We start from the raw sequence: 14,456 nt of genomic DNA on the forward strand, positions 1-14,456 counted from the left end.
GAAAGCAACAAAAAGTATGATATCAGTGCTGAAGAGAAAAGTGAAGAAAAGTAAAGAACAGAAGGCACAGAGAAAGGACACTACAGTCTTTTTTTCCTGCTTTCAAATTAAGAAAACTAAATGAAGATGTGTTGGAATAACATGAAAAAATGCACCCTTGAATTCATGGGATGTTAGCTGAAAAAGCTGCAGAGCTATTACTGTTTGGAGTTCATGGATGCTTAATGAAGACTGGAAGAAGGGCACTTAGGCTAAGTCTGTAGCAAGTAGTGCAGCACAGCAGGAGTGGCTGTGGAGGGGCAGAGTTGAAGACCTTAAATCCACACAGTGCCTTTCTCCAAAGTGGCCTCCATTTGTCCCATGCAGCAGGTTTAGTAGGCTTTTGATGGGTGTTTTCCAGTTTAGCTTAATCCAGAAGGACCTCATGAGACTGAGTGTGAACTTAAAGCATGAGGGCTACTGGAAGATTTATTTCAGAGGCATGTATTTGATTTGAATTGAAGTGGTAATGTTGGTGTAGCCATTTAGGAATAAACTGGGGGAAAATGAGGGAACTAGAGATAAATGTGCCTGTCTTCAACAGCATGCCATTCTAACCTCATTTTTAATTGAAAAAGAGAGAAAAGAATAGTGTTTGATGTAATGAAAGGTTGTAAGTATGTGACAATCTAACTTTGGATCAGTCTAAAGATTTTCATATAAGACTTTCATGAGCAAATCAGAAAAATAGCTGAATAAAATCACTGTTACATAAAACACTATTACACATCTTGAACAGACACATAGAATGGGCAGTCAACATATGGCCAGTCACAATTATTTAATAAATGATGTCCTTGTTCTTTTTATTACAACATCATCTTCAAACACCTTAGAAGGAAATCCATTTTGTTTATTATAATCGTGCTTTTATGAGGACAAGGAATTTGGCTCAGTGCATTGCAAAAAAGTGAATTTTAATGTGAGAGCTTGTGAAGGTGATGTTCATGAAGCAGGCAATATGGAGTTTGCTGTATTTAAATATGGTATTACCCTTATATGTACTATCAAATGGATAGGACAGAAAAAGGGTTCAGAAAGGGAGTCACGACCAAAGCAATGGGAAAAAAATGTGCACATGTGCTGAAGAAAAGCAATGAAACAGGCAACATATGTGAAAGTTACATATCCTACAAGACCTTAAGAATGGACTTTGCATGTAAAATGGTTAAAGTCATCCTCTAACAAAGCTTGAGCCTATGCCTTCTGTAATCTCTTGTTCAAAGAAGTACAAGAACAAATATTTGAGTGATTCTGGGATTCTGTGAACCAGCATCTTGCTTGTACATGTATTCTTTTTATAGGCACCTTTATGCACTATTTTAAACAACTGTACAAAAATAAACAAATATTCTATGCAAGTGCCTCATTATTTTTTTAAAACCAGTGTGTAGGAGCAAGAAATGAGACATATTTGATCTGATTATCAAGCATATTATTAAAATGGTTGTAAGACTTTACATAAATGTAATTATAAAATTATTTCAGATCAATATAAATGTATGCGAAATTACCATTTTCACTGAGTATCTTTTGGTATTAATAAAAGAGCATATTAACATATGAAAAATTTGATAGTTCTCTGCATAGTAGCAGAAGTTTGGTAATTTATGAACTTTTCAGTAAATGATACTAAATGGAAAGTCTAGTGCTGCTTACCTTAATATACTCCTGTATATTTTATTCAAGGTTTTACCAAGAAATAATCCTCACATCAGAGAAATAAATTCTAACTCTCAAAATTCAAAGTAGTAGTATCATTTACTAGATGAAATCTATCAATCCTGAAAATCAGCTTCCACTAATGTGCTCATTGCAAAATTGTTGGTGGTAATAATTAATTAGTGAATTTTACATAAGATTTATTTTATTCACAGAAGCTTGGTTTGATAAAATTCTTCACTGCAATTCGTTTAATAGGTAGCCTATAGAAACTACATTAATATTACATCCATGAGCAAAGAGATTACCCCACAGTTAATGACTCCCTTGGGTTGCCCTTTTCTGACAAAGACACAGAGCCAAAAAATTCCATTTTTTTTTTTTCTTCTCTCAGAAATAAATGTTGCTATGTGAAAAACCAAGAGTTTATAGTTTTTATGACATCTGGGTTGAGAAAAAAGGAGAAGTGACAATATAAACTAAGCCTGAAACAAACACCGCTCTGCTTTGTATTGACAAAAATCTGTTTAGGGTAAAAAAAAAGACTCCAAAGGCTGTCAATACATCTGCCAAATGACTCATAAAGCATCTAGATGTGATTGGGGTCAGAATAAGAAGAATTTTGCGTCTTAAAGGATTCTGCAAGAAAAATTTTTAAGTCAAAGAGTGGTGTCCCTTGGTGAATTCCTTGGGGGCATGAAAGCAGTGACAGCTGCACACCAGTGTTCAAATGGTTTCCACAACTTGTAGTTCAGAAGATTTGTTTCCTTTACTTCTGCCTTTGCTTCACAAGGGCTGAAGTGTCACACAGGCAATACCTGTCATGACAACATGACTTTCTAACTGCTATTCTAACATGTTAGTGGGGTAGCAGGAGGCAATTTAGGATCTGCTGCAGACCTAGACCAACATGAATCCTGAAGAGAGGATTGAGAGGGAGGAACAGCTTGAAAAGAGTTCACTTGGTGGTCTTCCAGAAAGGCTTGAAGTATCCTCTCATCCAACCACATTATTTCAGGCAGGGAGATAAATATAGTTGAGTACAAGAAAAGATTTCAGTAGAAAAGAAATGAGAACTATACAGATCTTTGGCATCTGCCTACTTTTATGGATATCAAAACAAAAGCAAACAGAGGTGGTGCCATAGCAGGAGACCAATATACATTTTTTGCTATCAGAAAACAATTAATGCCATTCTAAGATATCTAGATATATGAGATGAATTCCTTTCTGCAAGTACCTGTTGTCCTTCACTCACTGTGGAGACAGGTTAAACAAAATGTCTAACTTTTAATAAGAAAAGGTCATGTCCTTAGAGTCTGAGAACATGTATTTTGTCCTGACAAGAAATATATCTTGAAAATATTAAATGTTCAATCTCTTTGAATTTATTTTCTTTGCTTTCCAGTTCCCAGGTCTGCCAAAGCAGGTTTTTATTCTCACTGGCTTGGCTCATCCTCACAAACCCAACAAGGCCCAGGCTCAGGTTATCCCTGTCAGCCCCATGGCACAGCCCCTGTGGACTTGGCCTGTGCTGATGTGTTCTTCTCTGTCAATGCCTGGCCATGGTTTGGGGCTGCAGGCAGGAGCTTCTCCCTTGAAATTCTCGTGGCAGCCTGGATGGAAGTCTGAATGAAAACTGTGATATGCCAAAGCAGGCACTAAAATCAGGGTCTGTCCTGGTTTTAGTTAGTTTCATACACTACAGTGTCTGAATCCTCTTGCTGGAAAGGATGATACAAGACACTTAGCTTTTTTTCTAAAGAAAAGATTAACAGTATCTTTTTTTGTTTCCGTTTCATATTTTTGCTCATAGAATAATACTAAAAACTTCCTGTTACTTTATAATAGACTCATAGTAAGTGGCTTTTGCGACTGATTAAGTACCTCAGCTTCGCTCCTGTGTTAATCAATTGCAGCATACGGTTATTTCTTCATGTACTGCTGCAGTGGAGTGGATCTTTTACCACATAAAAGCTCCATCCCAACTGTGTCTGCTGCTCTGGTTCTAGACATCAGCTTCTTTTACGGTTGTGTTTTCCATGACTGTGGAACAAGAATCATAACGTGTTTTGTGGTCATGGGAATACAGAAAACGGGAGTAAAATGCATAGTGACCTACTTTTAAGAAAATAATTGGAGCATATCACATATGTTTGTAACATAGAAAGCATATTAATATTTATGAGGAAGTACCTTTACTTTTGAGATAAATTTTAAAAATTATTTTGAATTTTTTAATGGACCATGTCTCTGATTTAAAAATAAACCATGTCAAATCTAATAATCTATTTCTAGTTTAAAAATTTCTATCAGATTAGCTGTAATATATTTAATGGAGAGTTAAGAGTCTCATCTAATTTATTTCAAAATATTGTGATGAAAACCAAAAAAATTAAAGAAACCTGGAAGTATAAAAAATTGTATTTTCTGTAATTTTTCATTTTAATGTCTTCAAAACCTTTAAAATAGTGATGATTTAAGTTCCACAGTAAAGATATTTCCTTTGTAAAGAAACATGAATCAGAATACAATTTTTAAGCTTAGCCATGTTTATATGCATAAGTGATTATTGCATAAGTAGATTAATAATAAATCACAGAGAGATTTATAAATAAGTTATCCATGGGAAACTGAGCTAGTACTGCCAATTTACTCCTTTACTTTGTACACATTGGATTGTCATTAAACTATTTAGTTATAAGCTATTTAGCATTTAATTCCATATATTGCCATTATATGAATTTGGGTAGTAGACATGGTAAGCTGCACAGCCACTGCTCACTGGCAATATCTGTGCTTAGGAGACACTGGAAATATTCACCTCAGTATATATATGTATTATATATACACACATACAAATTATCTATCTATCTATCTATCTATCTATCTATCTATCATCTATCTATCTATCTATCTATCTATCTATCTATCTATCTATCTATCTTCTATGTGTGTATACAGCTGCGTGCTTATTTTAAATAAGACTCTTGCCCTGACTTGGGCTGAAGTTGCAACAACCCTCAAGTCCATAGCTGCACTGAATAAGATCACTATTTGTCAGCTACTACTGCCAACTTCATAAGATTTCTACACTGAAAAAAAATACATTTTTTTCCACTATAAATTGAATGTGATGTGGCCTGATGGATGTGGTGGGAATTACTAAAGTGGTCATAACGTGATCTCTAGCTAAAGGTGCTATCCATCAGCATTAGGTCAAAACCAAAATATTTCTGTCTGGTTTTGTGAGAGGTTTTTGGCAAAATGCTTATCCTGCTCATTTCTTTGAAGGTACTTGTCATTAGGAAAGCTTAAAAACAGAAAAAAAAATAAATACGACATTAAGTGTTATGCAAATCATAGCACACAGCTGTTTTATGATCCTATCATTTTGAGAAAGAGGGAGAGAGGCTCTTTTGAATCTAATCTTACACAGCCCATCTGTTGCAGCATATGACAAGAAGTCAAGCATCTGAACTTTTAGGAGCCGTTATGGATCCCTGACATGGATCTGGCTCTCATCGTGCAGCCAGTGTTGATACTTCCACTGATTGCACTGATTGACTGTTGTGTCATATTATCCTTGGCCTTTCCAACTCCCTCACTTCAGGGGATATCAACACTAGTAATCGTCAGGCAGGGCTCAATTGATTATTTTCAGAATTTTCTCTGGCTATTGACCATAATGGAAAAAAATTGTGCCTCTGAATTATTCAAAATGAAAACATACACAGAAGAAATCAATAAGGCACATCTGATATTAAAGACAAATTAAAGCAGGCAGTATAATGTGTCTTGGGGCACCTGCTACAGACAAAGAAGAAAGCATTTTAGAGGTAAAGAAGACTCCTTTCCACTTTTCCTTTCATTATTTTACAAGTAATATATTTTAGCTGTCAAAATTAACATCTTTATGAATTAGGATATTAAGGGTTTCTTTTCAACTTGTTCTTTTCAAATGGTAAAATTTAACTCCAGACTTTAGCACAATAATTCCTTCTTTGTATCCCCACAGTCATTTTAACTTAAATGTAACATGCCATGCTAGAGGGATGAAATTATAGAAAAATGTTCAGGTCAGAAAAAACACATTAACAAATATCTAGAGTTAGGCACTAAGCCTCTGCAGACTTTGAAAGTGCTGGAGATTAAACTATTGAAGAAAAATGTGCCTTTCTGTGAAATATCTGACATGTTAGCATTAGGAAAATGTCCCCTACGTGAATCACAGATAGGATTTTTTAAAATCTCTGTGAGAAGGATGGCTTCATTTTTGGGCAGCAGTATTACTGGAGAATCCTGTAAGGTTTTACTCTTGAGTTTCTTATTCAAGACAGACTACATGTAGAACTGTGAGGCAGTGGATGTCATGTAGCATCTCTGACTTTGCATTGGTAAGAGCCAGGATTTGGAATCATCAGAATATTCTCTGATTGCAATTCTGCTCTGAATGTGGTAAATTTCTCAGCAAGGGCTGCAGAAAAACTGTTCCATGTCTGTGGTTTGAAGCAATCAAGAGAAAACAACATAGCATATGTGTGACAATGGGCAACATGAATACCCTGAATATTTCTAGAACTCATTTGGAAATCTTTACTAGGATTTGATTCCTTGCTTCATGGGATGATAATTTTATTTTTCAGTATTGTACCACTGTCTTCTTCATAACAAATTTTCATTTACATTAAATTTAAAAAAAATATACAAAGGAATTGTCAAAACTGTAACCATGTCTTCTAAGGAAATTAAACCCTTTCCTAAAAGTCTGAAAGAGGGGCAATTGCTGCTCACAGCAATAATATTTAATGCTCACAGGAAAGACAGTCATACCCAGGATGATGCAACAAGCCCCAGGAATGAGAGCATTGATGGCTGAGTGGTCTTATAAAAAACTCTCACAACTGGAATTTGTTTCCACTCATCATTGAAATTCATACAGGCAGTTGAACCCTATAAAACTAAATGGGTTTTCATTGAGGCTTTTGGGGGATGGAGTAAAGAACGTAAGGACACAGAGCTGCTGTGTAAAAGGAGAAACCTGAATGATTTCTGCTATTCGTTTATCTTTCACTGGAAAATGTGAATAGGCTTAAGCTGTTAATACCAGTACATTTTTACTGCAAGAGGTAGGATTTCCAAAAATATAAATTATTGAGAGATGCAGATAAAATATTTAAAACTACTTAATGTGTTAGGTGCTCAAATTCTCTTGGTCTTGATGGAAAATAGGTACATAAGCTGCTTAGCAGTTTAGTAAAATTATTCTGGTACCCCATCCTCCCATGTAAACACCTAAATACAGCTTAAATTCTGGATAAAGATGCACAATGTGCTGTGGAGGGACTATACACAATGTCTGGTATTCTTCTTGTCTAATTTTACACACTAGTCAGAAATTTAGGAAGGTTTTTAAAACAAAAATGTTTAGTTCTTTCAGAAATATTGTAAGATATGCAGGAAAACTCCATAGGATTACCAGATATGATATAGGATCCCCCCACCCCTTATAAAAGTTACTCCTTCCTGGAATTACCAGATGAGAGTAAAAGAAAGAATCTGTGTTGCTTCAAACGGGAGCAGATGTGTATATTCAGCATGGGAGTCTTAACTTAAATTGTATGGCTTTGCTCACATTTTCCAGATCAGAGAGTATTTCTGAGGTCCTGAATGTGGTGGTGACCATATGGTGTGGCATTTCCTCCTTGTTGAGGTTTGTGAAGGAAACCTGTGACCACTGACTGAACAGGAGCCATGAACAACTACCACAGGTAAGTCTGAGAATGGTCCAGGGCACTTGACTAAATCTTTTCACTGGCATGTCTCAAAACTGTCAACTGAGATAGATAAAAAGTGAGAAACATGAGGTTGAATATGACTTGGAAAGGTGGACTGGGCTTTGCACTTACGTTGCAAAGGCTGAGTTTTGCACTAACCCAATGTTTACTGAAAGCACAAACTGTAATAATGGTTACAAAAGAGTTCAGAAGAGTTCTGCTTGTTCAGAAAATGGAACTGCACAATGGAATTGCACCCATTGACAATGGGTGGTTGCCAGTTCAGTCTTCAGGTTGCTTGAAGCTACCTTTTTTTGCTTATTACTTTGTCAAAATATAGTCATGTATGGCATCCCTGTGACAAACTTTCTTAAAATCTGTGCTACTATAGTTAACATACAGGCCAAAAAATGTGTCTCTGTTTTCAGCCCAACAATTTGGATGCTGCTTTGCAATTTGGATTAAATTTTTTGCTTCTTAAATGGAGGAAAAAAATATCACATCACCCTGGCTTCACTCAGGGACAAGGAATTACTAAAATCTTTGTTGCTATAAATGAGAATTCTGATTGTTGAACCAAGTAAAACATTACCAGCTTTATAGAATCTCTGAAACTAGTGAGAACTTAGCAAAATTTATTTTGAAAGTATTTAATGCAGTTTCAAAAAATACATTTTTTTATGTTCAGTTCTGCTGGTGATCTTATGTTGCCTGGGTAGATCCAGATGAGCACACCAAGGATGAATCTTTATAAATAGATGATGGTCTAGATATTGTGCCTATTATCCTTAGGAACTCTACTCAAGATTTAGGTTATTGGACTGGAATGAAGACTTTCTGCATCACAAACCCAGTGCATATACATGTGTAAAATGTATCTGCATTCTCTGTATCAAAAATTGCTGTTCGATAGTTTTCACAAAAAGGATTTTTTCTTACTACATCCTCAGGAAGTGTGTCCCTCTGTGAAACAATAAGACATGACTAAAGCTACAGCAAGATTTACAAGGAGATGCAAACATTGGAAAAGGCAAATAAATGTGAAAGAATGTAGAAGAGCAATAGTGTGTGTAAGCATGGTCCTGAGTGAAAAGGCTAAGGGCCTGGATGCTTGGCTGCTTGCAATTCCAGTTTGTGCTGTTGTCAAAGCAAAGAGGTGTTGAAGAGGTGCTTTTTAATCTGTGGTGGAAGGATGTGAAAACAAAGTGAGAACAGGTCAAAGCTGAAGGAGGATATGGCAGGAGTGATCTTGGCAGTTTTAAAATACTTTCTATGCTCTCAAATAACTGAGTGCCATCTTGCTTTTATACAGGCATCTCTGTGAGAGTGACCAGTTAGACATTGTTGAAACAAACCCCAAGGTCAGTTTAGATCTAGTTGACTGTGTCTGGTAATATGGATAAGGCTAAATGCAGATTTGGTTCCCTCTGTCCTACAACACTAGTGCAACTGACTTGGAATCTGCAGGCACCTCAAGCCCTATCCAAAGTATGCAACAGATAGTTCCATGTCATGCTATGAAAAAATGGAAAGGATTATGGATTTAAAGCCCATAGAAAAAGCCTGGATTTCTCATGTTCTGTTTCCAAATGAGGATTACCTTATACACTATAAATGAGTCTACATCTCTCTTGACTCTTCTGTTGACTCTTCTGTTTTCTTCAGGATAAAAACTTCAACTAAGAACCTATACTCATAGCTGGCTTCAGGATTATGAGTGCCAAACAGATGAGTACATCCCTTATAGTCTGAACATGTGCACTTAAGGTACAAGATAAGGTTACCTCCTTCTCCATGGCATTTCTCATTTAGTGACCTGACTTGGTGGCCCATTGTATATATGCAGGCTTTTGGGTACATCTTTCTTCCTGTGGAGTAGATAAGCAGCAAGATTGCTAGAAGTTATAACTGTAGTGCTAATCTTATACTGTGTTTGTGATTTAACCTTTGCTAAAGTTTGCTATTAAACTATTTGGAATAGAGTAAGGCTCATAAATTTTAGACTGAAAAAATAGATTAGATGATAGACTTATTTTCTGTTTCCATAACATGTATAAGTTATAGGAAACAAATTATAAGCTCTGTAGATAAGTGTCAGATGATGAACACCATTCACCCTGTACACTTCTGAAAGCTGAGTGTGGAAGCCATTGGAAGTGCATCCTTGCTTTTCTCCTGAGCAATCCTTCCTCACTGTCAGAGGCAAAGGAGGATGTTTTTTCTGAAGTGAAGCTGATATTAGAAATGTTCCTTATAGACTTACAGAACTGTAAACCCATGAAATGTCCAAAAAAAAAAAAAAAAAAAGGCATGAAAGAAACAGGTATACCTCTGGGATATTGTTGTAAAAAGTACTGTTGTAATCTTTTCAGTCTCGGTTCTTACACTGGCAGTCTCCACCACCTTCCCTTTCGCAGAAGTATACCACATAGGCCTTTTATACCAGTTAATAGACTTGTCTTGTGTTTTACCAATTTAAATCTCATTCCAATAATTTCAATAGAAGTCTATTGCTAGTGATTTCTCAGGAAGTCATACAAAAGTGTATTTTATGGAACAGGAGGGATGGAACATTTTAAAGAAATTTATTCAAAATTATTTTAGAACTGAATGTTTAAAATGGTTTGGAAAGATGTTGGACTATTGTTACATAGGCATTTTCCTGTTAAATGGGAAGTGATATTGGATGGCTGCTTTAACATGGTACTACAGATAACATCTATTTAAAAAGCAGGAGTAATGGCCAACATCAAGGACAAAAACTGCATTTTTCAAACCTGTAAGTAAGGTGCTTGAAGAGCAAAAAGGAACTCAAGACCTACGTGGTATTTCTACAAAGCCTTTCACTACAGTGGAGAGCCCTTTACTAATATGGCCACCAAGCTGATGAGAGGGCTGGAACAAATTCAGTTTTTTTAGCCTGGAAAAGGTTTCAGGGAGACCTAATTCTGGCCTTCCAGTATCTGAAGGGAACCAGCAGGAAAGATGGAGAGGCACTTTTTTATAAGAGCATGTAGTGACAGGACAAGAGGGAATGGATTCAAACTAACAGAGGGTAAGTTTAAATTGGATATTTGAAAGAAATTCTTTATTGTGAGGGTGGTGAAGCACAGGAATGGGCTGCCCAGAGAAACTGTGGGTGTCTTGCCCCTAGAAGTATTCAAGGCCAGGTTGCATGGGGCTCTGGGCAACTTGATCTAGTGGGAGGTGTTCCTGAACATGGTGGTAGAGTTGGAACTAGATGATCTTTCAGGTTCTTCCAACCCAGGCCATTCTATGATTCTATGATCACCCCAGTATCCTAGTCCTAGGAACGAGGTTGTGAGATTTACAAAGCTTTACCTTTTCATAAGAAAAACAATGTGTTACAATAACAGGTACCATTAGAATAAATCACATTGAAGATATTTTCATGCATGACTTACAACAGGGTTTTAGGGCAGTTAGAAGCTAATAATACATTTTATCAGGTGATACAATGCTGGTGCTTGCAGAAAACTAAGAAGGCAATGTGTTTATTAAACATGAGCATTACTATCTTAGAAAAGAAACAATATTTTGGGAATATTTTGTTATCATTTACTATTTGCAGCTCAGGAAAATCCCATTTAGCAATCTATAATTGCTAAAAAGTTGTTGTCAAACACAATAATTGAGGAAAATGTGAACTAAACTGAATAAACCAATGATATTTCTGTCTTTAACAGACAGTGTAAACAGTCCAGAGTTGCTTACTCCCAAAAATTCCCACTTATATTGGTAAAATTTCAAAAGCAGATGAGAAGTAAATTGATCTTGGAAAGAAACCAAAGGATGACATCATCAGTTTAGCGATTCCAATTCACAGTCTAATGTGGAAATGGTAAGAAGAATTATACAAGCACAAAAGCAGAATTGGTTTCAATAGAGATAAATAAGTAACAAGAAATTTCCTGAATTTGAAATGGTTTAATTTCATATGCCATTAACTTTGAGTAGGACTTTTTTAGTGAAACCAGAGAAAATGAAGGCGTGTGGTTGCATCTTATTGTTTTCCATTCCAATATTCACATATCTCTGTATAATGAAATTCATCATTGCTAGGTTCCACAGTTCCTTTAAAAAAGTTGAGCTAGACAACGTATCTACTAATTCAAAACCCACTAGTCCACTAACATAAATAGTTTTAAATGAAAACTATGCTTATGTGGCTTTTCATGACATCCTTCAAAGCCTCATATAAAAGTTACATTATGAACTAGCTACTCTCTGTCCTGTGATTAAAGGGCACAAGATGACCTCATGAACCACCCTTTAGACTTCCTGTGCTTCTGGCTTTAATATTCTGTGCTAGATTCACAGCGCTCTTCTACAGATGCTAAGCGTTCAATCCTGAAGGCTCCACTTCATCATCAGGTAATTAGTATTTTCATTAACTTGCTTATTGTCAAGGAAAATGAGCCTTGATCATCTAATTTTTCCTCAATGAGTTGAATATTGTAATATATCTATAATTAATGTGTTTTATGCCACAAACGTGTAATGGAGTGGAAATCTGAGCCTGCTCCCAGCAGTCACTGTCAGTAAATGTTTGATGAATAAACAGAGACTTTCTAATGGGAAATGGTGGCGACTTTTATAAGCAGACACAATAAAGACTTTATTAACATACTTAAGAAGCATTCTGGGAAATAGAATTGAATGCATTATTACTGTAGACTCCTTTTGTGAAAAGTAAATTTTACTGTCCCCATAACAAATGTTTGCTTGTTTGATGTAACTTGTAGTGTCATTCTTTTATGGAGCATTTTTCAGTGTAAATCTGTGATACATTTTAAAGCTACATATTCCCTATGGGTCTATGATCTTAAAAGAAATCCCTCTGAAATTTTTAAAAACTAATCACTTATATACCTGTCTGTGACGGAAAAAGAAATAAAAAAGAAAAACAAACAACACAGCAGATATATGAAAACTCAAATTAAAGTGAAAATCTTTTTAAAATGAAAATTTATTTTCAGGTGTTCAGAGAATGAAGGGAAGCAGGGGTGAAATGAAAGATCATTTGCAATGTCACATTTGCTATAAATAAGACTTAATATGTCTTCAAAATGTATTAATTAACAGCTCCAGACGTAATATCAAATGCTATAATAAAGGCACAGGAATGTCTCTGAGCTAGTCAGGAACACATTAACTTCTTGACTGGCTCCAGAATGGAAACTAAAACTGTACTAGCTCAGTTTTCAGATGCGTGGTGTGCACAGCCTGTGCTGCAGTCAGTGGTGACTACAGACTGTAATAACATGGTCTTCAAGAAAAAGGAAGGTTTTTTCCCTTTTAAGTTGAGGGGATTGTTCTGTTTTTTGTTGTTTGTTTTTTTGTTTTGTTTTTTTTGTTTGTTTTTGTTTTCGGGGTTTTTTTTACAAGCTGGCATGATGTTTGTCTTCCAAGAGCACACTGTATCTGATGAACAACTTACCTAAGCAAGAAAGACACTTGAATTGCACATACTGCTTTTACTCAGTTAAGTGCAAATTCTGTGTCCTGATTTGCATGAAATTCAGGAGCTTTCTGTGGCATTGCAATGTGATGGGGAGGGCAGCAATAAAAAGAGTAGAAGAGATAGCAAGAAAGGATGTAGAGTAGGAAGCAAAGAGAATCTTGTCCAAAAAGAAAATTAGAGAGGACAATTGTGAGAGTAAGCAGGATAGCCTGTGGTTATTACCTCTCTCTACATTCCTGTCATGGGAGCTTCAAATACTCCCCACTTTGAGCCAACAGCATCAACCAGCAGTGCTTTCAGGGAATGCCTCTGATGCTGAAAGCCCTCCCCTGCATGACTGGAGAGGCACAAGGACAGGCTGGGGAAGGTTGCCATGTTGCCTGTCCTCCTGTCCTGCCACAAGCACTCCAGAGACAGCTGGTGGGGTGAAACTCCAGAGCATGCTGTGGGACAGGAACTGTAGATATAGCCATGGGCAGCTGGTTCAGTTTCACACATCTGAATGTCAACTTGTCCCCTGTATCTCATGGAGAGGACTCAGCATGCTGAGGGTGCATTGATCCTACATTAGATATCTACCGTAAGCTTTCTGAAGCAAGATGTAATGAGTTATTTCCACTTCTTTCTTTGATATTTAAGGCAGACATTTTAATTTTATGTTCTATTAATAAATCTAGAATATTATAGCAAAATTGCACATCATTTAGAGAAAAAAATATGATGGGCCACATGTCATTATTAAAGAACATTATTTCCATAAGGAAAGTCAGTGTTTTACCTTTTCATTCCTGTTTGGTGGATTTAACATCAGTATTGCCATTGGAGCAATTCTTTTTCATTTCCAATTTGCTGTAGTAGACACAAATCCAGAAAACTCAAGTTTTGATACAAGTAAATCCCATAATGGATTTATTTTGTAGATGCATCCATAATTCAGAGAAGAATTGCCTGCTTGTGTGTTGTAACTTACCAAAGGTAGGTAACTATTACATTTACATTTAAAGTAGCTGTTAAACTCCCAGAGCAATCAATGAAGCGACAATGTCACTTGGAGATTATGATTTATCTCATCCTAATGTAGATCTCGGGAACAAGCCAGATGAACCTCAGTCTAAAAGTATGTACTTCTTGTCACCTCTCTGCTAAGCAATGTGACTCACTCAGATATTGAAGTTTACTTAATAGATGCTTAGAATGAAATAATTCTCCCTTTGAAAACAAACTAGTCAAAATATTAAGAATCTTACCATAGAGAGTAATTTAGAATGCCAGAGGATGAAGATGTGAGACTGAATTGGATTTGTTGTTGTTATTATTTTTGTTATTTTTTGGTCAGATGTACTCTCGACACAGTACAGCAAAAGAATTTCATTAGAAGTGTTTTTTAGGTGCAAGACTGAGAAGAATTTATGCAGGGAGTTTTAAATATGGCCTAAATAATTTTTTTTCCCAATGGGCAGGTTCTTCATCTTTCCGGCAAAAAGGAATTTAGT

General features: G+C 36.1%; 1 long non-coding RNA gene across 3 annotated transcripts in view; it reads left to right on the top strand.

The window, feature by feature from the left end:
- Positions 1-14,456, top strand: part of LOC140683897 (uncharacterized) — a 155,121-nt gene that overhangs the window by 31,723 nt on the left and 108,942 nt on the right. For all 3 annotated transcript variants that reach the window (XR_012055498.1, XR_012055499.1, XR_012055497.1), the window contains exon 2: positions 7,346-7,472. This is a non-coding gene — a long non-coding RNA (uncharacterized lncRNA). The remainder of the gene's footprint in view (positions 1-7,345; positions 7,473-14,456) is intronic.

This window comes from Taeniopygia guttata, chromosome 1 (genome assembly GCF_048771995.1).
Source record: "Taeniopygia guttata chromosome 1, bTaeGut7.mat, whole genome shotgun sequence".
Lineage (NCBI taxonomy): Eukaryota > Metazoa > Chordata > Aves > Passeriformes > Estrildidae > Taeniopygia > Taeniopygia guttata.